At 36.7% G+C, this 25,254-nt stretch overlaps 1 protein-coding gene and 1 long non-coding RNA gene across 3 annotated transcripts in view; one reads left to right on the top strand and one right to left on the bottom strand.

The window, feature by feature from the left end:
* The window catches only part of GREB1L (GREB1 like retinoic acid receptor coactivator), a 213,208-nt gene that overhangs the window by 1,454 nt on the left and 186,500 nt on the right, over positions 1-25,254 (top strand). The gene's annotated exons all lie outside the window — the stretch shown is intronic.
* LOC140688923 (uncharacterized) lies at positions 7,211-17,523 on the bottom strand. Its single transcript, XR_012063748.1, has 6 exons — positions 17,337-17,523; positions 15,172-15,312; positions 13,307-13,342; positions 11,454-11,537; positions 10,053-10,223; positions 7,211-7,671 (listed from the first exon to the last, which is right to left on the bottom strand). It is a non-coding gene; the product is annotated as an uncharacterized lncRNA (long non-coding RNA).

The raw sequence follows: 25,254 nt of genomic DNA, 5'->3' as shown, positions 1-25,254 counted from the left end.
AGAGAGGAAAAAAATTAACTGTCTTACTGAAAATAGTAATTGAACTAAGCGCATGTAGGCAATGTGTTTAAAGGGAAAGTTTTCATTGACGAATATTAGAAAGTTATATGCATAGGGTAAAAATTTCAAACAGCAGTGTGAAAAGTAAGCCCTCTCTCCGACCTCATACTCTCAATGCCCTTAGTCCTTCTCCCTAGAGGCAACCACTCTCCTCTATTGTATATCCTTCTGTAAGCTTTCTATTAGAATGGAATGAATTGTGGAAATAGAGGGGTGAAAGGAACTGAATGTAAGTAAAGACTGAGCTGTGTATCTGTGGTGATGGCTCTTAATTTGATATCCACTCATGTTGATATTAGACCTTTTTATTTGGCCTAAGACAGACAATTATCATAGTGCTAAAAATCTTAGAACAAGTGTTCAGTGCAGAGCAGAACTATTAAACAGTTATCTCTCCTTTCCCTCTGTCATCTGTTTCTCTACACTTCATTTTTGTAAACTTTGCTGGATTTTTCCTCTACTTTGGAACTCTTTATGAAGTAGAGAATGAGAACTATGGTTTATTCCATCCAGTGCAGCGCATATGTGAAGACATTGGAAAGACATATGAATACACCCGTTGACTTGAAATTATATAACAATTTCAATGGTATGGGAGAAATATGAAGGCCAAGTTTAAGACAGCTGGTCACATCTCTTAGTTCCAGGCCTGGATTTGCCATAAACTAGCTAAACGAAGGAACTTTCTAGGAAATGCTTTTGTTTCCTCCCCAGTTAAATAAAGGAATTGAACTATGTGGCTTCTGAGCATCCTTCTAACTACAAAATTCTGTGATTTTTGGTAAAATGGTCATTCTGTAGGTGTTCTGAGACTGGCTAGGGATAAACCAGTTGGATCTTTGAATATTAGACAGTGGAGTGACCAAAAAAAAATCCTAAATGGTAGATTCTTAAAGAGGAAGTAAGAGATGTTTAAACAACATTCCTGCTCTTATGAGATTGATATCACTCGAGAGCAGCTACTTTACTTTCCCACAAAATGTCTGTTTATGTTACTGATAGGGCCAAACCCTGGGCTGAATGGGCCTCTGTGCATCACCTTGTATGGCTAAGGAGAGTGAATTTTCTTCACAGCTCACGGTGCCGTTTTTAGGGAAATTACTCTTACCAAACTCTTACTTTTCTTCTTGGTGATATGGAAATAAAGTTCATTGACCTACTTCAAAGGGGCTGGACATAATTTAATTAGTAATTCTCAAAAGTATTTAGGATATGAATAATCCCGATAGCTAAGCTATTTCAGCTACTTTATAAGTATTCACTTAGAGATCATGTTCTTAGTAGGGAACTTGTCTAATCTCTAAAACACCTGCAACTAATGATTCCTGGATGATGCTGGGAGCTGAAGAGTGATTGCAAAGTTATGAAAGTAAAAAGAATTAGCAGATTTTAGTCACTATATATGATCTCAATTAAGGGATTTCAAAAGTACACCATAAATGGCAATTATAAAAAATCATTCATATTAGGAAGGAGAGCTCATACTTTAAAGCTTCAGAGTCACAAGTAAAGAATACTATGTAATTAGTTCGAATGTTGGTAATATAAATAAATTATAGTTACGTTTTGGGAATTGTTTGACTGGGATGATAAGAATATGAACTAGAACTATGGATTCGTAAGGATGCTTAGAGTAATCTTGATTGACAAAACTAACAAAAGCAAAGGAAAATTAAGTACTAATAATGTTCTTCTAAAATGGAATAGTTTCTATTTTTTCCACCTTATTTTGCAACCTTGTCACATGATTATGTGTTTTTACAGATATCTTGTATTGCAGGTACATTTTTACTCTGTATTTTCATAAACAATTTCTATAATTTACTTTCTGTTATGTGCAATTAGCTTATTTTATCATAATGTAGTTAGCGCTTCCTCTATTTTAGGGTTTCCAGTATTAAAAAAAAATGACCACTTTCATGAATGTAACTTTTTTATTCTTCTTTTAAAAAAAAAACTTAGTATTGTTTCCCTAGAGAGGCAGTACAGTGTAGTTCTAAATAGATGGGCTCTAAAATTAAAGGTTCAGTGTCCAAAAACATAGCTCCATCACTTATTGACAATATTGGGCAAGTAACTTATTTTCTCAGAGCTTTCTAATCTGTAGAGTGGGTTTAGTAATAGCTCTTTATAAGGTTAAGATAAAAAGTAGTAATACATGAAAATACATGTGAATGTTAGCTCTTGTTTTTATTAAGAAGTTTCCCAATTTCTCATATTTTCCAAATTACTTTCCAGAAGGATTATATACATTTATATTTCATTAACAATCTGTGTTGTGTGCTTGTTATTTTAAACATTTATTGTGACTAATTTGATCAGTGTAAAATTGTATCCCTTTGTTTTGACTTGAATTTCTTTGGTCTTGTGCAAAGTGAGAGGTAATTTTTTCAACAGTACTCCTACAGTTTTCTGCATGGAGTGGTGGTAATTTCATCACCTCTGTCATTTTGAACTAGACTATAAGATAAGGAAGAAGGACAGAACCCTTCCAATAGGTCTTTCAGGTTAATTGTAGTTTTCTTGTATCCTCAGTCAATGGTAATTTTTACTCATCACTATTATTTTTAATCTTAAAAATGTAGCTGTTAAAATTAATAAATCATATTCGATATTAATTCCATTTAAGTAAAATGCAATCCTCTCTTTTTTCCCTTGAAGGGGTGATTTATAATTAACATTATTGTGATCCAATTTGGTGGATTTTTACTAGGAATGCTTTTTAAAACTTGGGGGGAAAATCAGAGAGAGAAAGTTTCATGATCCCTAATCATGTTATCTTTTGGCTACAAATGGATAATGAAGTTATATCCTCTGACTTGAGTTCTTATATAGTCAAGGTAATTTAGACTACACAAAAGCATGCCCTTGTAAGTTCTGGAGTTCCAGCGGCCCTGATATTTCTGGCAAACACACACCCAACGTGGATAACAGCAGCTCTTTGTGCTGCTGAGCCCCAGGAGGGCTTCCTATTGTGTACTCTTCCTTCCCTCCCATTCTTGACTGACTGGTGATAGCAACTCCTCCAAGTCCAGATGTGAAGCTCCCACAGGGGCGCCTCTCTTTGCCCCAGCTCTGCATTTTCCCCTACCACCCACCCCTTCAGTGCCTTAGCTTTTGTCCTATGGCATGGAGAATTCACTATCTGTTCAAGGTTGTGGTTTCAGATTTTATTTTTAATTTATGTCCAGGCCTTATGAGTGTCTTCAACAGCCCCAAAAGTAGAGACTGTAGGCACGATTAACATAGATTAACACATAATCAGCACTGGATAAATGTTTGTTGCTATGAACCATATCTTGGATGGTCTTCTCTGTTTCTGGGCATGGTTCTATTTTTATGGTAAAAATAAAAAGCAAGCTCCAGTTGTGTGCTGGATTGCTGTCTGCCCATATTACCAAGGTTAGGAGTTAGGAAACCTGCTTGTTCTCTTTTTACTTGTGTATTTAGGGGAGATTCTTAACTCTTATGCCTTTTTTTTCTTCTGAAAAATAGGATTAAGAATTAAATTACTGCTCTAATGATCAACCTTCTTCACAGAATTGTTGTGAAGATAAAATGAAATAATAAATGTGGACATGTTTTAGAAAAAAAAAGGTGTACAGATACATATTACGTTGTCAGAATTACACATTAACACTGCACTTCCTGGAGTGTCCATATCTTTGAGAAAGCCTCATTTCAGTGTGGAGCTGCACTTGGAGCTTGGAGTTAGATGAAAATTCCTGGGGCTCAGCCAAAATTCTGGAGGGGTGGGACCTACTGTTCTGCATTTTCACAACCCTTCTGAAGCTGAACCACTGCTCTAGGGAAAAGGGAATGTCAACAACCAGTAGAAAAAGTGTTCTTCTGCTAGTTAAATATTAGTTGTAATCCAGAAATATCATAACATCACTTCTGCATGTTGAGTGTGAAATAAAATCTAGCTATTTTCATTAGCTGCTGTTTGCCTTTTAACCTCTCAAAATTTAATTCAGAGCAGGAATTGTAAACTCAGATGCCTTTAGGGGCCAAGCAGGTAATGTGAGTGAGTGGAACAGGACACCGAATACAGATGATGAGTTCTGGTGGCAAGAAAGTCTGAAGGTGGCACGATTTCTAAAGCTCCACTGATGTTTGTCCTGTGGGAATGTGTGTCACTGTTGCCAGATCATTTGATTTTTTTCAAGTGGAGCTGGAAATTCATATTTTCAGATGAATTTACATATTGGCAATAAATTTTAAAGGAAACATATGGACCCAACAAAACAAATCTGAAAGCCAGATAATTTCCAACTTCTCAATTAATTAACATGGGTGAAAATATTAGCAATTGAATGAGTATGATGACCGAAGAAAGGACCCTTTCAATATTATTTAACATTATTAGTAAAGAAATGTGTATGAAAACCCCACAGACATATTTCAACTTTCAGAGTATAAAGATTTAGTAGATCAATAATATCTGGTGTTGGCAATGGGGTAAAGAAATGGTTGTTATACACTGTAAAATGAAGGCAAATTATTACAACTTTTCTGGAGAGCAATCTGGCATCCTGTATTGAGATTTTAAATGTCTGTATCTACCCTGTCCCTTGCAACGTGTGGTTATTTAAATTTAAATTAACTAATATTATATAAAACTAAAGATTCTGTTTCTCAGTTGCACTAGTCACATTTTAAGTACTCAGTAGTTGCATGTGGCTGGTGGCTATTACATAGGACTGTGACAACATGGAACCTTTTCATAATTGGAGAAAGTTCTTACGGACAGCACTGACTCAGAAATTTCCCTTCTAGGAATTTGTTAGAAAGAAAAGATGAATGGCCAAAGGTGTATAACTAAAATATCACCAGAAACATTTACAACAGTAAAAAATTAGAAACAAACACTATGTTTTTACTAAAAATTAGGTTGCCATTAATATCCATGGTATACCGTTATGTGAAAATATCCTTATTGTAGAATGATTTTATTTATTTGGGTAGATAGTTTAGGTCCTTGGAGATTAGGGGAACAATTTTTCTGTTCCAACAAATGATTATAACAAAGCTTTCCCTTTTTAGCTCATAGCTCTTCTCATGTAGTTGAATAGGTTGACTTTCAGTAAAAGACAAGCAGAAACACTTGACAGCTTCCCAACTGCAGCAGTAGCACGTGGGTGCCTGTTAGAAATTCAGAGTCTGAGGCCCCACTCCCAGCAGCCCGAATGGGAATTTCTGGCAGGGCCCAGGAATCTGTGTGTTAACAAGCTCTCCACGTCCTGCCTCTATCTGCCTCCTATCACGGAATCTCTCAAGCTTTATTTGTTTTAACGGCCAAGTGAGATCTCCTTGAGCTCAGCCTAGGCACCATTCTAGGTGCTTCAGGGGCTGCAGTGAAGAAAACTAACAAACATCCCTTCCTGATGGGGACCAAACAATAAGCAAAAGAAATGAGCAAAATAGGTTGTATTTTAGGTAAGGAGAAGTACTTGGGAGGAAACTGAAGCAGAAAGGGGACCTCGAAAGTGAGATGGGAGTGGAGATTCTCTACAGGGGGTCCCTGAGAAGTGACACCTAAGTGAGGACCTGGAGGCTGCTAGGGACAGAACCTCGGGAAGTTCAGAGGAAGAGCATCCTTGGCGGTCAGGTGAGGGGTAAGGAGGCGGCCACTGCTGCTAAAGAGGGGAGGCAAGTTGGGGGGTGGGATTAGGTCAGAGAGGTAATCTAGACCTCTTGACTTCAGAATTCTTTGTTCTCTCTAGTGTACCACACTCCTCGAATTCTTTGGTTAATCAGTTTGTAAAGAGATCAGACATCCTTAAATTCACTGTTTTTCAGTGTGATCTGTCAACACCTGCCTTATTCGCCTGGGGTGCTTGTTAAATGCGGATTATTGGTCTCTTGACCTGCTGAATTGGAGTTTCTGAGGTGGGACCCTGGAATGTGCATTTTAGCAATCTTCCCAGGTGGCTTTTATGGACACAGAAGTTTTAGAACCACTCCTCACATTTATCATTCTGTAAATTCAGTTTTTATAGAGCAGGTGTGCCTAAAGTTGTCACCACTGCCTGTGGAGGTCATGATGAGAAGATGTAATCGTACAATGTCTCATTTAGTCCCTGCATTTTTAAACTGATTAAATCGACACTACTTACAGCAAGTTTATGTGTTTATCTCTGTTGGGGTATTCGGGAACTGAGAGACTGTTACCATGGCCCTTACCCACGTCAGAAGCGGGAGGAACCTTTTCATTTGAGGATTCTGTCTCTCCCTCATCCAGTCTGTTCTGTTTTTTTGGAAAGGGCAAATTTAAATTTATTTGATTTTTTAAATCACATTTTCTTTTTTTCCTTCTTTTCCCTTCTCTTTCTCCCTCTCTCTCTCTCTCACTCTTGTTTCTTTTCTTCTTCCTCTTCTCTTATTCTTGAAATCTAACCATCCTAAGTTAAACACCATTAATATTTTGGTTGCCATTCTTTTATGCATTTCTATGCATATTTATATATATTCACCAGCAGAAACAATTTTACATAATGGAGTCATATGTTTTTTAAAAAAAACTGTGGTCACATCTTTTAAAAAAATTCAGGAAGCCTAAATCCCCTCTTTACCCTCCCTTTTCACCCCAGCAATGTGGCTAATCTGCTATTTGTTTTGTTAAAACATTTTCCATGATCATGAACCTTATATAAATATTGTGTATTTTCAGCGTCTTATATATACTATCATATTTCATATATATAATTTCTTTTTCACTTAATACTTAACAAAACATAAGGGATATACCTCTAAGTTAAATGGTATAGCTCTTATGTATTCCTTTAAATGACTACATAATAGCCTGTGGTGTACATATTCTACAGTTAAACAACCGTTAACTTTACTGAAGCATATTTATTTTAACTAAACAAGAAACTGAAGCTGTATACTAAATGACAGATCCAATTACATACTTTAAGAATATTTTTGTAAAGCAAAAAAGAAAAAATACCATAGACAAATGATAGACTGGAAAAAAAAACTCTCTGTATGCAGATAAAAGATTACCATCTCTGGTATATAAGGAACTCTTCATAAAATGATAATAAAAATATTTTCTAAAATGTAGCTTTAAAATAGTTTACAAATGATATGATTAGGTCATTCACAGAAACACAAGTCCAAATGGTCAATAAATACGAAAACTACTTAGCCTTATCAGCTGTTTGGAAATGCAAGTTAAAAACAATAGTAAGCTACATTTGACACCTTCTTGATATTAATATAGAACTTTAATCCACATTAAAATTTCCACAACTAGTTTATCCACTGAAAATCTTAGTTCTTTTCTAGGATTTCTGGTTTGCTGAGGGAATTGGAGGGGAGATTGAATTGTATTCCCTTTCAGCCTTAGCTCATAGCACAAGGGAGAGAACAGAGCTTGGAAAATTAAAGTTTGATATCAATTGTAGGACTTCTTATTTTTAATTCCAAAGGGTCTTCTTCCATTTGAAAACAGAAATTGTTGGATTTTAGAGCGCAGATCAATCCCGAGAGAAGACAGTGCCGGAGGGTTTTACTTGACTGCCCAAGGTCACCCAGCTACTCCTGCATACTTTCTGGTTTACCGTCTTGTTCCTCAGTGTCTTCTCATACCTTTAATTGCAGCTAATACACAGAAATCATATTTCAAGAATTTTCCCATTTTCAAAACTGTATTAAATACAGAACACTTAGGGAGCTTATACTTTCTTTAAGTTGTTTAGATTTTTCAGTAGCAATAGTAACATATGAGAACAATATGAAAAACTAGGAAAGACACATTACTATTACCCTTACAAAATGAGCTCGTTCCCCAATTTTGCTTCAAGTACTTAATGATTTTGCAAATGGTAATATTTTTAAATTTTTTTGGTAACTTTGACTCTCAGGTCTTTTAAATTGGTTTGCTTGACTCTGTCTTTCCTTTTGTCTGGCCTATTTTTTATGCCTTGAACATTGTTTCATATCAGTTTTGACCTTGATCAAATGCCTTCAGTGGCTTCCAGTTGTTTACCTTAGCATTTCCCAGAGGGTGTCACCCTAAACATTAGTATTCCAGTCTAATTCTGTAAGTTTCATGGAACAGAACAAAAAACTAAAGATGTTAAGCAGTAACAAATTCATTATATCCCCAAAATATATGGGGAGGGAAGAGGGTAGGGCAATTCTTGGATGTTAATTCAGGTGCTTGATGATGTCATCAAGGACCCAGCTTCTATTGGTCATTCTCCACCATCCTTAGTTTGTTGGTGTTTGTCTTCCACCTCGTCCATTCATTATTTCAGGGTGTCAGCAGCACACACAAGCCTCACATAGCTTTGATGAAAGTCAGAAAAATGTTGTTTCTTCAAGCTAAAGCATTTTTAAGGAGTTTACCCTCATACATAGATGTCCCAAGTCACATTGACCAGGATTTACCACATGCTCACGTGTAAGCCAGTCACTGACAAGGAAAATGGAAATACCATGTCTGGTGTTGAATGATCAAGATTCACCCCAGAGCCTGGGGAAAGGTCCGCTCTCTGAGATGAGCACATAGAACTTTGGGGTTGTTAATACTGAAGAAGATCAGGAAATGGCTCGATTAGGCAACCAGCAGTGTGTGCCATGAAATCCAATTTCCTCAGTTCCCTTCAAGGTTCATAATCTGACCTCATGATAATCTAATATAAAAGCTCTATTTTGGCTGTCTCTCTTACCTTTCTCACATGCATTCCTGCCTATGGCTTGGCTCACATTTCTCTCAGAAATCTCTTCCTATTCCCTAGAGCTGGCTGTGGCTATTTAAATTAAAATTAAATAAAATAAAAAATTCAGTTCTTCAGACACACTAATTGCATTTCAAGAGCTTAATGGCTACATGAGGCTAGTGGATACAGGTACAGAGTATTTCCACCACTGCAGAAAGTTCTATTGGATGACACTAGTCTAGGGATTCTTGCAAATCATACTTATTATTTAACACAGTGTTTGCCAAACTACAGGTCAGCTATATCAGAATCAACAATAGATGCTGTTCATTTTTTAATTCCAGTTTTTCTGAGCTGTAATTGACACACAACACTGTATAGTTTAAGGTGGAAAGCATAATGATTTGACTTACATACATCATGAAATGATTACTAGAATGAGTTTAGTGAACATCTACCATCTCATATAGAAATAAAATTAAAGAAATAGGAAAAACATTTTCCTTGGGATGAAAATTCTTAGGATTTACTCTCTTAACAACATTCATATATAACATAGAGCCAGTGTTAATTATATTTATCATGTTGTACATTATAGCCCTAGTACTTACTTGTCTTATAACTAGGAGTATGCACCTTTTGATTGCCTTCATCTAATTCCCCCTCCCCTCCCCCTCTGGCTCTGGTAACCATAAATCTGACTTCTTTTTCTATGAGCTTGTTTGTTGACTTGTTTTTGATGTATAATTGACCTACAACACTATGTTAGTTCCTGTTACAGAACATAGTGATTTGATATTTCTATACATTTCAAAATGATCACCATGATAAGTCTAGTTACTGTCTGTCACTATGCAAAGATATTACATTATTATTGACCATATTCCCCACACTGTACATTTCATATCTGTGATTCATTTATTTTGCAACTGGAAGTTTGTACCTTGTAATATCCCTCACTTATTCCTCTCTTTGCCGCACCCTCCTTCGGCAACCTCCTGTTTGTTCTCTGTTATCTATGAATCTGTTTATATTTTGTTATTTTTTTTTATATTCGACATATAAGTGAAATCATACAGTATTTCTTTCTCTGTTTGACTTATTTCACTTTCATGTTGCAAATGGCAGGGTTTCATTATTTTTGTGGCTGAGTAATATTCCATTATATATAATGAAATATTACATATCATGGGATATTATATATAATACATACCTTATATATTTATCCATTCTTCTATTGATGGGCACTTAGAATGCTTCTATATCTTGGCTGTTGTAAATAATGCTGCAATGAACATAGAGGTGCATAGATCTTACCTAATTAGCATTTTTGTTTTCTTCGGCGTTTTTCTTCAATTCCAGGAGTGGAATTGCTGGGTCATATGGTAGTTCTATTCTTAATTTTTTGAGGAATCTCCATACTTGGATTTGAAAACAGTCATATTTCTGAGATAATGGATCAATAGATCAATGCACGAAGCACAGTGCCTGGTAAAAAACAGACCCCCAGGAAATGTCAGTGCTTTCTCCTCATCAGACTTGCTGAATGACAGGCCTCAGACTTCATCAGAGAGTAGCAATTATTATTAAATGTGTCACCTGCCAACTAGTATTACCAACTTCTTCCTTTTCTAGAAAAGTTAGACCAGGTAAAAATCACCTTTCTCCCCCTTGTTCATGTAAATGGAACAATCTAATACTAGGTGTGATATTTTCATAATCTTTTGGTCAAAAGATGGATAGAAATTGTTTGAAATTGGTAGGTGTTAAATGTACAAGCTAAACCTAAAACCAACCCTAAAGCTAAGGCTCTTTTGGGGTCTGGAAGTGTGGTGTCTGGGTTATGGCATTTCAGATCTTCTAAATGTTTGAGGTTTTTTGCCATCATAAAGACTCCTGAGTCAGTGATATGCCTTATCTCAACTTCTGCTCCTGAACAGGAAGTGTGACAGAACAGTGTAACACGTCCCACTGTTACATATCTGGAATATCAGAGAAAGTGTGGGTATGTCAAAGAGTGTGTATAGACACAGTACATAACCTTTAATAGGTCTTTGTGACCCATAAACACTTCTCTGCCTGGTCCTTTCTTACTATTTAATAACTTAATTTCAGCAGGAATTAATAATTTAACCCAATGAATTAGTAAAAATCAATGCGCTACTTTAGGCATTGTACACATATCATTTCTGATCTTCACAGCAGCCTTATAAAGTCATTTTTATAAAAATGACTTTAAAAGTTTAATTAAATTTTGTAAGAGTCTATAGGTAGTAAGTGGGAAAGTCAGAATTCAAACCTAGGGATGGCTGATTCCAAACCTTTGTTCTTTCTTCTATGTCACATTCTTGGGTACATGTCTTGTGACTCAAATAGAAAGTAAGATCTGGGTATCAGGAGTTGTATCTTAAGGCAAACATTGCTTCTCTTGCTCAAGGTGGCATATAGAGATGCTAAGGGGCATATTAACCCTTTCAGACCACCAAGGGATCATTTAGTAACCTATTTTGGGGAGACAGACTGTACCAAGGCTATATCGTGGTTGATGAGCAGCGTCATGGAGGTCAGGTCTTGAATTTACTAACCAATCGTGAATGAAATCTCCATGACTGGAAATGCTTTGTCTCTTTTGCTCACTACTGTATCGCCTAGAACAAGTACATAGTTGTCCCTCAGTTAATATTTGTCAACAAATGAATGAATGACCTCTGTAGGTACCTGTAGTTTTCTTCAGTGGCTGTAGAATCCATCCTTAACTTGGGCCAAACTTCTTTCAGATCTAAGCCACTGACTCCAAGGAAGCTGGGAGAAGGGAGGGTAAATGGAACAGTGTAAGCTTATCACCTCTACTGGAAATACCAAGATGGGGCCCAGACCCTTCGGAAGCTAGGTCAGTAGCATTAGCTTTTGAATAAAGGATGCTGACAAGGAAAAATAAATCCCAGACGATTCTGTGGCAGAGATGAAAAGGGATACATTTTCTCTTCTTTTTGAGTTTTACAAAATAATGATGTTTTTGTAATTCTTCATGAATGTTCAGTTTATCATTATATTTACTTATTTACAAAATTTACTTACATAATTGAAGCAATATGAGCTTTAAATTTACCAACACATATCCTAGTTAATCAGAAATAATTGAAAGCCATGTATTTCCTGGATAATATACTGCATAGTGGAATAGAACCATGGAATTGATAGTCTGGGAAAAGGTGTTTTGAAAAATGAGAGAAATCTTTTGTACTGTGTAAATATTACAATTCATTTTGCTCATTTGATTTTCAATTGATAAGACTTCCAAAATCAAAATAGCATGGGCTTACTTTAGATACTGTTACACAGGAGATTACCAGACATCTGTATGGTGTTTACCTTTGGGAAGCTAAAGTTCACGGATTGCAAACAGACACCATAATTCTGTCTTAGAGTAGAGTTTGTGTTTAACCTGTACTGATTTTTTTAAGGCTTTGAAGTAATAATTGGCGGCAGCAATTGTAATATCAAACTGCTTCTCAGTTTTCATTTGGATAAAAAGTAATTACTGCATCAACTCCATTTGTCACTTCCTTAAAATGATTCTTCTTTTCATAGCTTTCCTACAGAGCAAGAAGTTTCATCCAGTAGGGATAACAGAGTTCTCCATGGGCAGGAATAACGATAAAAGTCAACTTATTAAGTTGTTATCAAGTACCTATAATTGGAATGGTGCCTTGGAACGAGAGAAAGGAAAGTAAAAGAAATATCCCTGACCTTGGGGAAGCCTACAGTCTAGTTAAGACACAGTTATGTGGCTTGTGGTTTTGTAGATTCAGATCTAATTTTATTTACACTATATTCCTGGAATCATTACTCATGTAGTGAAAGATTTATTTAACATAATATGTAAGGGAAAGGTGTTATTTTGTTGCCAAATACCAAAATCATAAAAAAATTCAGTTGAACTGAAATCTAATGGGAATTTAATGTCCATTTCATTTTTTAAGAAGAAGTCATTTTTAACTTTGTTCATGAGGCATTGAATGTAAAGTTTGAAACAGTGCTGGTGAGGTTAAGGGAATCCCAGTATGAGCCTTAAGTTTGTTAGTAGAACTTCATGGACATTAAGTAGTCAATTCATATCCTTTTTTAAAAATGTACAGCAGAAATTAATTTTAGTAAATGAGCTCTTTTGAGATGTTCTTTATGTGGTAAATATAAAGTATGAGAAATCACCATTTAGAGAGAAAATAAGTGAAAGCTTGTTTTGACCTTCAGTCTATGTTTAAAGCACATTTACAGTCATATGAATAATACTTTCCTGCTTTACTAATGCATATAGATTATGTTGAGAAATAAACACTTAAAGCATAGATCATAAAGCATATTCTTATAAATACAATTCACTCTTTTCAAATCTGTTTTCTTGTCAGTTTTTCATCAGTGAAAACTTTGCACACTCTAACTTGGCCCTTGAGACTTGTTTCTTATTATGTACAGGAATAGAAAGATAAGACTAATCAATGTCATATTTATCATAAATATGTTGTCTTTTTACAAATTTTTTTTGAATTGAATGGAATTAAATTTTCTACCTGATTTGTGGACCGCCAGGGAAAGGAAGCTACATGCTAAGGAGAGGGAAAATAAGAAAAGAAAAGGCTTTCAGTATAACTAGAACTCAGTACTTACGATTTAATATTTTAGCTTTAAACTGTTATTCCTCTATATTAGGGCTTATTAAACAATGAGATCATATTTAGTCTGCTGAATTCTAACGTGTTACATTTACATAGTCATTTATTGTTGTTGATACAGTTTTTGTTTTTATCTTATTTAAAAACTAGTTTTCCAGAAACATATGTGCATGAGAAGTCTGTTTTGAATTGACTTTTGTTAGTACAATTCTGTTTTGAAATAACTGCTGAGAGATACTTTTAATTCTTATATTAAGTTAAAGCATTAGCATATAAATCCTGTTGCAGTGGTGTATAAATAAAACTGACGGATTAAAAATAGTTGTGTAGTCACAGTTTTCTCTCTCCTAGGAATTAGAGATTTAAATCTCTGAAAACATGAATGTGTGTGGGATAGTTATGACAGATAGTCCAGCTGCCTTTGTGTGTGTTTCATTTAAATGTAAATTTATCTTAGAGACTCTAAAGATGAGCTCAGAAGGTAGAGCATTTTAATTTGAATAGTCATTTTCTTTTTTTGTGCATTCTGAAATAAATTCCCATTTTACACTAAAGAAAAAAACTTGTTAAACAGACAATACTCAACTACCATTTTTTAAAAAAGGTTCTTAATGGATTATTAATTTTTCTTATTAGCAGTCTAAGATTATATAATCATATTGAAAGAAAATTATATGCTATAAAAGCACATATAACAATAGTTCAACAATTTCCAATATGATATTGAGTATTATCTGGTAGTACTTACTGCTATTTTGCAGTAAGTTGTAGATACATACTTCAAATAAATCTGAGGTGTTAAAAAAACTATTGAAGTTAGCAGAAGCATACTGACGTGTCTCACACACACACATACACACAAATCTACATACAGTACTGTGTATCTATTTAGACTGTATTTTTAACCACTGCTGAAAACTTAGTCTGATCCTGTAATTTTAACTCGACTTCCAGGATCAATTTCTGAGGACAAGTTTTCGAAAACGTTTCCAGTTATCACTATTCCCTTTAAGACAGAAGGTCGAGATTTGAAGTTCTGTCATTTGGCTTCATCTTAAACTTACTTGTTAGCATTGTGTAAGCTACCATGAATGTTCTCTTAATGGAGGTTATTTGTGCTGACTTTAGAGGCTTTTTCTACTTCCCTGCAATAAATGACCATTTGTGTGAGCTGCTGTTGATTGCATATTTCGAAGTCATTTTTGTCTTTAGCCATCGCATTACCAGCCTGTGATTATCTTGTGTTAAAGAAAACAAACAAATAGACAAAAAACTCTTTGATCTGCTCTAACCTTTCTATATGTAAATTTTTTAAGAGTGGCACCGTAGCATATCAATAAAATGTACTCCTGCATTGACATTTCCAAACTAATGTCAAAGGATTATAAAGTTTACTAAAGGAATTGCACTTTGTTGGTTGCTAAACTTTACTTAGGTCACATAAATGTAAGTATTTCCCAAGCAACCGCTATAGTCATGGGTTCTCTTCAAAGAAAAGACCTTTATTTTCTTAATGTAAATATCTTTCTTTTACGCAGTTAGGAAATGCAAAGGAGTGTTTTCTGAATATTTTTACTGAGAGATCCTGAATTTTTTTTAGGCCATTTTTTAATATGTGTGTGTCCGCAGAGTTCTTGCAGATTTTAAGACATAATTCTACATGTTTTGCTTCAATTAATAGTTGCTCTTTAGAATTTAAAACTGGGTTTTACAGTACCCAGCAGGGGTGTGAAATGTGTATTTACAGCAGTATCCTAACTTACAGATTCTGTGAGATGAGGTCAGACTCATTGGTTTGTAATCAAGATCAGTGATTACTTTTGTTGGTAGCTTGTCATTGGTCAAAAGTGTTCCTGGGTTGCAAACCACAAGACTCTTTGCAAGGTGATGGCCCAGTGGTCAACCTGTGGGAAATGAATGTGATAAGTCAGTTTTCTCTGGGTTAATTTCCATTTTGTGTCATGGTTTGAGGAAAAAACAAAAACAAAAAAACCGATGAAAACAAACCAGTGTGAATATTTTAAATCATCCTATCTGGTTAAACCCATGCCATGCCTAAGAAACAGGCATTGGGTTTTCAGGGGGTATTTTCCTTTCAATAACTGCTGCATAGCAATTTCCTCTTTTAGCTGTTTATAAAAACATCCTCTTTTAGTAAATTAGGTGGTGTTGAGGTGGGGGGGTGGTATAGGTAATTGTAAGAGGTTTATACCTTACACTCGGGTTATTATCTGGTAACCAAAAATGCCGTGTGAATCTGTTTCTGTAGTGCCAGGGAGGGTTGGGGGATGGGGAGAATGGAACTTGAATCAGTGACCATCTGGCCCAGATCTGGCTGATTTCCTGTGCATCGCCCTTTGTTTCAGTCGGACAATGGATTGTTCCTTCTACAGATAAGAACTCTGTTTGATGACTTTGTGCTGAATCGGCTGGTTTGGTTTGGGATTTCAAGCATGGATTCCTAGTGAGCGGATTTCTGACATCACTAACCTCATCTTCATCTATTATAAAAATATTCTTAAGGTTCTTTTCGATAAGTTTAATAGAGTGGTGAGATTGCAGATAAGTCAAATAAAGTCATTGGGAATGTGGCTTTCTGGTTTGATGGTACCTATATCGAAGATTGAAATTTTCCTTGTCCTTAGTTTCCAAAATCAGCATCTCCCTGGTTGTGATTTTTTTTTTGACGAATCTTTATATGGTCTCTTCTCTATATCTGAACTTGAATTTTCCACTTGAACCTTTGATGATTTAAATTTAATGTCCTAAATCTGGGCCAGGCTTTTATGATGTGGTTATGTAAATGGTTAAGTTTTATGTAACATCTGTTGCCATGTATCTGCAAATTACATCTTCGGGTGTTAGAGCTATTTTCCTTACTTTAAATGCTACATAATCATCACAAGACTGTTAAAAAAGTGGTCACTGACGAGAAGCAGGGATCTTTGTTGCCCAGCATTCTAAGTAAGCCACCATCAGCTATTGTGGGTTATCTCAGAAGCAGTAGAGATCAGAGTGTGGTTAAGTGTCACTTTTCCAGAAAACAAAAGGACATTTCAGTGCTACCACCGTGCTGTGTGGCCAACGAATATAAAAACACTCATTTTAAACTTCTGAAGTTTTAAGATAATTGTTGGCAGAGTTTAAGTCAATCTTTTAGTTTAACTCATCTCTTCACAGCTGAATTGCCATCTAGTAAACCAATACAGAATTTTCCCCAGACAACTTTTTTCTGAAACCACTTATAACTTTTAAAATCAAGCATCTGACCAAAATGGAACCTGATCCGCTTTGAGATCTAATCTGTAATTCTTTTTTGTAGATAAAGGAATGTTCTTTGGGTAGAATCAAGGGAACTGATCATAAGAAAAAAGCTTCTTAATAGTTAGTTCCACTGGGATCTCATTATGTAGCAGATGGGACCACACAGCACAGTGCACTGCCATTTGATGTAATTAATTTCAGGTCCGCATGCCCCGAAAGTGAGTAACAGCAAATGGCACACAGTCTTGGTCTGCATCCATATGGGGCACTATTCATATATGTTGGTCCTCTTCTCTCTTAGATCTCTTTAATCAACTGCATGCTCTATTTGATGCTACGAGGGCCTCAGAATTGCTTGTCTGGTTTAAATGCATGGGTGGTTTGGAATATAAGGATGTTATGGGTGTTAATTGGAATAGAATATTCAGCTTTAGAGAACTGGTCAGTTAAATTGTAGAATAAGCAGAATTAAAAAGCTGCCATGACAATACAGCCAAGACAAGTTCTACTTAATTTCACCCCCACCCCCACCCCCGCTGCTGCTTCAATCAGAGACTAGTTCAGGGAACTAGTTCGAGGTAGAGGGGAAGGTCTTATCCTCTTCTCCCCCTGCCCCCTCCAGCTCACCCTTTACCCCCCAACCTCTGACTCCTTCAAATCTCACTGAGGACTTATGGTCTCCACAGAAGCTCGGTTGCAGATGCCTGGAAAGTTTACACTGCGGAGAGTTGTTTTGTTTGGCATAGCTAATCAGGAGCCAGGCTGGAATTGCTCATAGCTGTCATTCAGGTTTTGTTTCAAAGTCCAAGGACCTGCTGGGAAAAACAAAAAGCTAATGAAAGCTGACTGTATTTAGGCCTCAAATCTGTGGAATCTGAAATGATGTCCTGACAGTGTATTCTTATTCTTCCACATTCTTGCCGTTACTAAGGTAACAGATTTTTAGAGGCTTTCCATCTTCATTGTCAAGTATTTGCTACACTTATTGTTGTTTTTCAGATTAGAGCAATTCAGATTATCTCCTTTTGAGATGAAGGAAAAGAGAAAATAATGGAAATAAAATGTCTGAATCAATTTCCCTGAATGCTAAGTAAGATCAGTTTTTTCTCAACACCTTAAAATTCTTAGATTCGTAACATTAAAATTTAAGGGCAAGATTAATTTCCCCGGCTTTGTAAGTGCTGTGTGTGTGTGTGAAAATCCCATTTCTGACATGTGAAACAGTAAATGTTCATATGATCACTAACAAATACATTTTCATGGGAAAAAGGTATATAGAGTGAAATACCCTGTCAGTAAGATCTTCCTTCTTGAATAATAAACCAGATTATATGAAACCCTGATGTGCTTGAGTTCTTGTCTGTAAATGGGAAAATTAAGTAACATGAGAAGATGGACTTTGATGAATGTATTTGCCTCCCAGCTCGGTCTTTTAATATTTGTTTTCATGAGGTGTTTTGCCTTGGTGGATTAACACTCATATACATGAAAATACTGTTGTTTTTATAGTCAGGGGACCATTTGGGGCACATATTACCTGTAGTGTGATTAGCGATAAACGAAAAATAATTTCTTAGAGGCAAGGTGTTCTTTGGGTACGCTTGAGATTTGAGAATCCCCTGGGGTGTCCTTCAGTAGTGTTAGAGCCTTTATGAATCTTCTTAAAGATGTTGACTCAATGAAAAATGACAGTTTTTTTAAACAAATTTATCAAATATCATCATCAGGTACTTTTTTTGGCAATAACTAAAACATTGAAATGATCTAGTTTTAGTACTGATCAGATCATGGCCTTCATTAGGTATTGACACAATAGAAGTCTAAATCATGGAGATAAGATCTGGCTTAATTTTCTTCTGAGAAATACGAGAGAATGGGCAGTTGGCCGAATGGAAAAGAACCAGAAAGGATCTGGAAGAGAAGTGTTCAAAGTGTGTCAGGAAGCCCTCATTTTAATTTCTGTGTCTTTGTTCATGCTGGTTTCCCAGCTTGGAATTTTATCTTCTCTTCTCTCCACCTATCTAAATCCTACATTTCGTAGGGTCCAGCTCAGTTCCTTCTTCATCCACTAAGCCCTTGTCAACTTCAATTGCTGTCCAGAGAGTAAGAGAGACAGTCTCCTTAGCTGATCAGTCTCTAAAGAATTATGTTCGGATATGGTTTCTGCATTTTTAGGAGGAGAGTGATCAGGATGAGGGACTTGTGGGGAGAAATGACATAAAGGGAACAGACAATTTGAAAGGGGCAAGTTTAATTCAAGAAGATTTAGAGACAAGATAGCTGTCTTCAAAGGCTGACGTGTGCAGCTCGAATTAGATTTACTCTAATTACCTTTAAAGCAGTGGTTTGCAAATTTTGCTCTGCAGAGCTGTGGTGTGTGCAGGGAGAGGGGTGGTACAGGAGAGGGGGGCACGAGTGGACGCGCTGAGGGCCCCTGCAGCTCCCCACAGAAATGTACCACTTTCAACTGCTTTATAAATCGGGCTTGCGCCTAGTACTTTTTTTAAAGACACGTCGCACGGCTTAAAAAAAAAGTTTTGAAAATCATTGCTATATAAAATAATAAATAGGTGAGAGTTGGCACTCAGTGTAGGATAAAATGTTTTAGCAATAAGAGGCTTTGAAAAATTAGATAGATGCTTTTGTGAAATGTGAATTCCACATTAAGTTAGAAACTTAACGACCCTGACCAGGATAATGGAAGATTTCTGTTTATGGGGAGAGGTTGTGCTGGATCTTCTCTAGGTTTCCTACAGTTCTAAGATTGTGGAGTTAATTTCTTCTTTTACTGTCAGTATCAGATGGTTTGGCACTTAGCTATTCTCAGTTGGCTATTTGGGTAAACCCCACCTCCTCATTAAATCATGAGACTCCAGAGAGTAGGAATCATGTCTTCACTGCTTTTGGAGTCTTCAGATCTCAGCATAGATGAGGCGCTCAGTAAATACCTGTTGATACAGGAAGTAACTGTAAGAAGCACATGCCTGATTGCCTTATGACCTCTTCCAATTATAAAGGGTGATAAGGGAAGGTATTTGCAGGCATTTAAAAAAAATTATTGCTTTCTGCCCTCTAGGAATAGTAGAAATGACCAAGAGATTTAAGATAAGCCTCCTCTCTCTCTGTTTCTCTCTCTCTCTCTCTCTCTCTCTCTCTCTCTCTCTATATATATATATATATATATATACACACATATATGTATATATATAATTTTTTTTGTCAGCAGGCCAGACTACTACCGTGTCTAAAAAAGTGAACATGACCTCTCCCCTCTCCCTTCTGCCCCCACCCCTCCCCGCGGTAGGGAGGTGCTAACAGGCGAAACCTTGAATGTGGAAATCATGACTCTGCATTCAAACTGAGAAACTGAGATACAGTAGAAGGGCAAAGTGAGATTTCCAGGGACCCCGAGTGCAGATAGGAGAATGCATTAGAAGAGGATCATATCACCGGCCTGGTCTTAGGTGTTTTGTTGTTTTTTGCCTCATGATTCGGTTGGTTCTGAGAACTAGAACTAAAGGGGATGAATTACAGGAAATTTTTCCGGATGCAAGATTGGAATCCAGCCGTCGTGGTAGAACTGATAGGGGCAGGCAGGTGCTTGAAGAGCACAGCGTCATCTCGGGCAGCCCTTTCACGCATAGGAGGCCTTTCATATTTCTTCTCTTTGTACTGGGTGGGAAAGAACTGTATTTCCCCCAGCTTGCGGCACATTGCCTTGTGCTTAGTAGACACTCAAAAAGTGCTTATTTAATTGAGTTGAATTGCATTAAGGGGACTTTCAGAGCCAATTACCAATTACAGTCCACACATTAGTAGCCATGATTGTAACCGGCATTAGTAGTCATGATCACTTGAAGTCCCCACTATACCTCTACAAACTCACAACCTAAGTTTCAGGATGACAGGTTTCATGGTGTCAATATCTTATAATTCATGTCACAAATAAGTCACATCTGAAAACACAAACAGATCTCTGTCCAAGTTTGTTGTTGACAGATGACAAGGGGAATGCCTGGAGCCAGTAATGATTCCAGCATTAAGGAAGCTTCCCCATACCCCCAGGGATGCTTTTGTTAGGTGAGTAATTATAAATCCAAACTATGTGTGTTGTAATACCTGAGTACCTTCTGGAGTGAAGGTGTCATAAACAGACAGAAAGCTCGACGGGGAAGAGCTTTCAAAAAGAGTCTAATATTCATGTCTGTGATACTGATGGAGAAGAAATTGGGGGCCCAGAGATACTTAAAGAGCCAAGACTAGCACACATGTTATTTGATTCCTGAGATAAGTGCTTATTTATAAAGCTGAGAGAGTATCTTTCTTCATTCTGTAGATTTTTCATAATATTTAGGAATGGCCTTTCTTCTCAAGGCTTTTGAAATTTGGGGATTATGCTTAATTCTAAAAAGTGTTAATATAGCCTTAAAGCTGCTAAACATGTTCTAGGGCTTCAGGTAATAAGAGGACACTGCAGGTGTCAAGAGCATCACAAAGCTGCTTACATAAGATAACATCATAATGCCTTAGGCAACAAATGTCTTATGCTAATATGGATGGAAATAGAAGGCCTATGTAAAAATTTAAGACAATGAAGACAACTGATTTAGAAATTGTGTGTGTGAAAAATAAGAATTGTTTAAGCATATTAAAGCATACTGGAGCCAATTTTTAAATTCGTTTAAGTGATACATTACTTTTGAAGCCTATGTGCATATTTACATGATTCTTACTTAGCAGCAGTTCATTAAAATGTCAGTTAATCGATCAACATAGTTGAGTTATGCTGGGCAGCTTTAGAGATCAGAAATAGGATCAGGATAAAAGTTTCACAGAGGAAAATTCAAGCATATAACAACAGAGAACTTAAATCATATTTTACTTGTTAATTGTTAATTATACCAAAGAGTCAAGATAGTGAAAATTAGGTCTTCTGTCTCCCAGCCACCCAAATTCCCTGTCCAGAGGTAACCACAGCTTCTTGGATATCCTTCCAGAGACATTCTGGGCATATCTGTGCATACTGGGAAGCATAATGAACATACTGTTTGGTACTTTGCACCTTCACTCACTTAGCTGTACTTTGGACATTGATGAAAACCTTTCTGATGACCAGTGCTCTTCAGCAGTAGAACAGACTGTCTTGTGATGTAGCTGAGAAATGCCACTCCATTGTTCAAGAAAGGCTAGAGATTGGCTCTGAGAAACATTGAAGGGATTCCCACCCTGGGTAGTGGTTGATAACGACCTCCAGGACTCCCTTTCTCAAGTTCTATGAGACATGTAAGTGCCTACTAGGTGCTAAGCACTATGGGTCAAAAAAGAAGTACCATAGACATTCTTCCAAAGAAGACATACAGATGACCCACAGTCACATGAAAAGATGCTCAATATCACTGATCAGAAACCACAATGAGGTATCACCTCACACCTGTCAGAATAACTATCATCAAAAAGGCAACAAATAGCAACTGCTGTTGAGAAAAGAAGACCTTTGTGCACTGTTGGTGGGAATGTAAATTGGTGCAGCCACTATGGAGAACAGTATGGAGGTTCTTTAAAAAACTAAAAATAGAGTTACCATATGATCCAGCAATTCCACTTCTGGGTATTTTTCTGAAGAAAACAAAAACTCTAATTCAAAAAGATATACACACCCTATGTTTGTAGTAGCTTTATTTAAAATTGCAACCTCAGTGTCCATCAAAAGATGAATGAGTAAAGAAGATATGGTGTATGTATGTGTGTGCATATTTATATATATATATTTTCCCCCCAATGGAATATTACTCAGCCATAAAAAAGAATGAAATCTTACTATTTGTGACACCATGGATGGACTTAGAGGGTATTATGCTAAGTGGAATAAATCAGAGAAAGACCAATACTGTATGATTTCACTTATATGTGGAATCTAAAAAAACAAATGAACAAACATAACAAAACAGAAACTGACTCATAGATACAGAGAACAAATAGGTGGTCACCAGAGGGGAGGGGATGAGTAAAATAGGCAAGGGAGATTAAGAGGTGCAAATGGTCAATTACAAAATAAATGAGGGACAAGGGTGAAATGTACAGCATGGGGAAAACACTGTAATGGAGGATCTATCAATAATACTGTTATAACTTTGTATAGTGACAGATGGGAACTTGACTTATGGTGATCATTTTGTAATGTATAGGAATATCGAACCAATATATTGTGTACTTGGAACTAACATAATGTTGTGGATCAATTATATCTCAATTAAAAAAAAGAGAAGTATGATGAACTTTTTTTGGGTTGGGGAGACAAGCTGTAGTTCATATATACACCATCGATGTCAATGTGAAAAGTTCCATAAGACAAGATTAATGATACCACAGAGCTGTGTGTACAGATAGTTGTTGAATGAGCCAGGGAGATGACAGTAAGTACTATGAATTAAGTAAAGGGTGGAGAAGTCTGAGGAGGTGGGACTGTACCTAAGCCCTGAAGAATTGAAATTGGATCAACAGGGAAGAAGCAAGGGAGTAGTGTGGCACTGAGGAACACTGAACAGTAGACAGTGTGTAGAACAGTATGACGGTGGTGGAAATAAGAAGTCGATTGGGAGTAGAGCTGGTCTGAGACCATGTTATGAAGTAGGCAAATTCCAGGCTCTGAAGGGCAGCTTACATTTAGTGAGTAAGAAGGGCTTGCTGAAAGTTTCTGAGCAAGAAGATGACGGTGTGGTATTTTAGAAAAGTGAATGCATCCTACTGTATAAATATGGGCTCAGGGTAAAATGGACCTGAATATTCATGTTGGCAATAAAAGAGGAAGAGAATCAAAAAGTAAAATTAAAAGAGATATGTGATTGCTAATTGAATTTCGGAGTCCAGGGAAAGGTATGAGAGACTGACTCTACGTTCTCAAGCCCCATTGCCTGGGAGAGAAATCGTGCCATTAACAGAAATAGGGAAGACAAAAGCCAGTGTTTCTGGGAGAGGTGATGAATTTGATTTTACATTAAAGTTGACATGATGAGAGAGAGTCAGATAAAACCGTATAGTTGAAATACTGGGACTAAATAAAGCTTTGAAAGAAATGAGAACCGTTGATGGCAACCCCAACTCTGTACCTTTAGACCCAGACTGCTCCCTGAATGCTCCATCTTCCTGCCCAAGAAGTGGGATGGAATAGTTTTCTAGTAGCGATGTAATGACTACTACAGGGAAATGTAAGAATGAGTAGACTTCTATTACTTGACTCAAACATTACATTTCATCTCAGTGGAATTCGTTTTGTTGTGCTATGGCTGAGAGTCATTTAAATCCTTGCATACTGTTTCGGAGTGTTGGATTCTGAAAAAGAGGTCTAAGGTAGTGTTCTGGTGAGCCACCTTCTTATAGAGTATATTATCGTCTTTATAGTTATTAATAAATGTAGCACTTAATATTTGAGTTTGAAATTTAGTGAACTAGTTTGTATTCTATTATGTAATTGTACATGCCTCTTTTTTAGCAGTTCCAATATTGAAATGTAATTATTTGAAACCTCTGTAACATCCAAGGGAGAAAGTATATATTTTAGGGTGAGGGATAAATTTTATTTGTCCTGAGGAACTGGTATGTATCCTCTTCTCTGTTGGTAAGAGAATGTTGTGATAAAAGTTCTTTGTGTTCCTCTTTTTATTTATTCTGTTTCCCCAGGAGCTACATTTGATGCTGAACTATATATTTATTGGTTAGTACTTTTTATTTTTTCCCTCTTCTAGACCTGGACTTTCTCTTACTATTCTGTATAATAATAATTAATAATATAATAACAGTGTACATCTCTTATTGTAAGCCAGTGCACATCTTTTTGGGGGAGAGAGAAGGTACAAATAAATTTATAACAACTATTAAACTATCCCCAAAGGGTCAAGACCATGTCCCCTCAGCACATGGAATAAGTCCAAGGACGCAGTAGATACGAAAAAAATATTTTGAATGCTCAGCAAGGGTTGAGAAAAGTCAGGGAGACTATCTGAGAGGGAAAACTAGAGATGCTATCTTGAAGGAAGAGGCATTTATGCTAGACTGCGAAGTGAATAGAGTTTTGGCAGGCGGGTGGGTTTTTTAGGGAAGGGAGTAGCACTAGCGGAGATGTGGAGGCAGGAGAGTGTGGAGGGAGGCCATGTCCTTGTAATGGTGAACAATCCATTTTGGAGAAGCGTGGGGAAGGTGAATGCACTGGTGGGTGGGGAGCTTGACTTACTACCGGTGTTAAGATTATCATCTGTGGCTATTACGTGCCCTTGTCTCTTTATCATCTTGTCTGGAGTGAGGCTGCAGAGTCCACAGGTCCAGGGTGAAAGAGTTCACGGGGACGAGAGGGCACTACTGTCCTCTCTCATCCCGCCCTTGACTCTTAGTCATTGATTCTAATCCTTTACTTAAAACGACTTAGCAGTGATGTTATTTTAACCCTGCTTAAAACCCAAGCAGTCCAAAGGCTGTCGGACAGTCTTAATTATTCCTTAGTTCACTCACCAGGAGGCCCTGAACATAAGGCACACTCACACCCAGAGGAAGCAGAGACCCACGCCCTCACAGAAAATGGATGATTTCAT

Source organism: Vicugna pacos, chromosome 24 (assembly GCF_048564905.1).
Source record: "Vicugna pacos chromosome 24, VicPac4, whole genome shotgun sequence".
Classification (NCBI taxonomy): Eukaryota; Metazoa; Chordata; class Mammalia; order Artiodactyla; family Camelidae; genus Vicugna; species Vicugna pacos.
The sequence above is the reverse complement of the archived record's forward strand: the minus strand, read 5'-3'. Positions and strand labels throughout refer to the sequence as shown.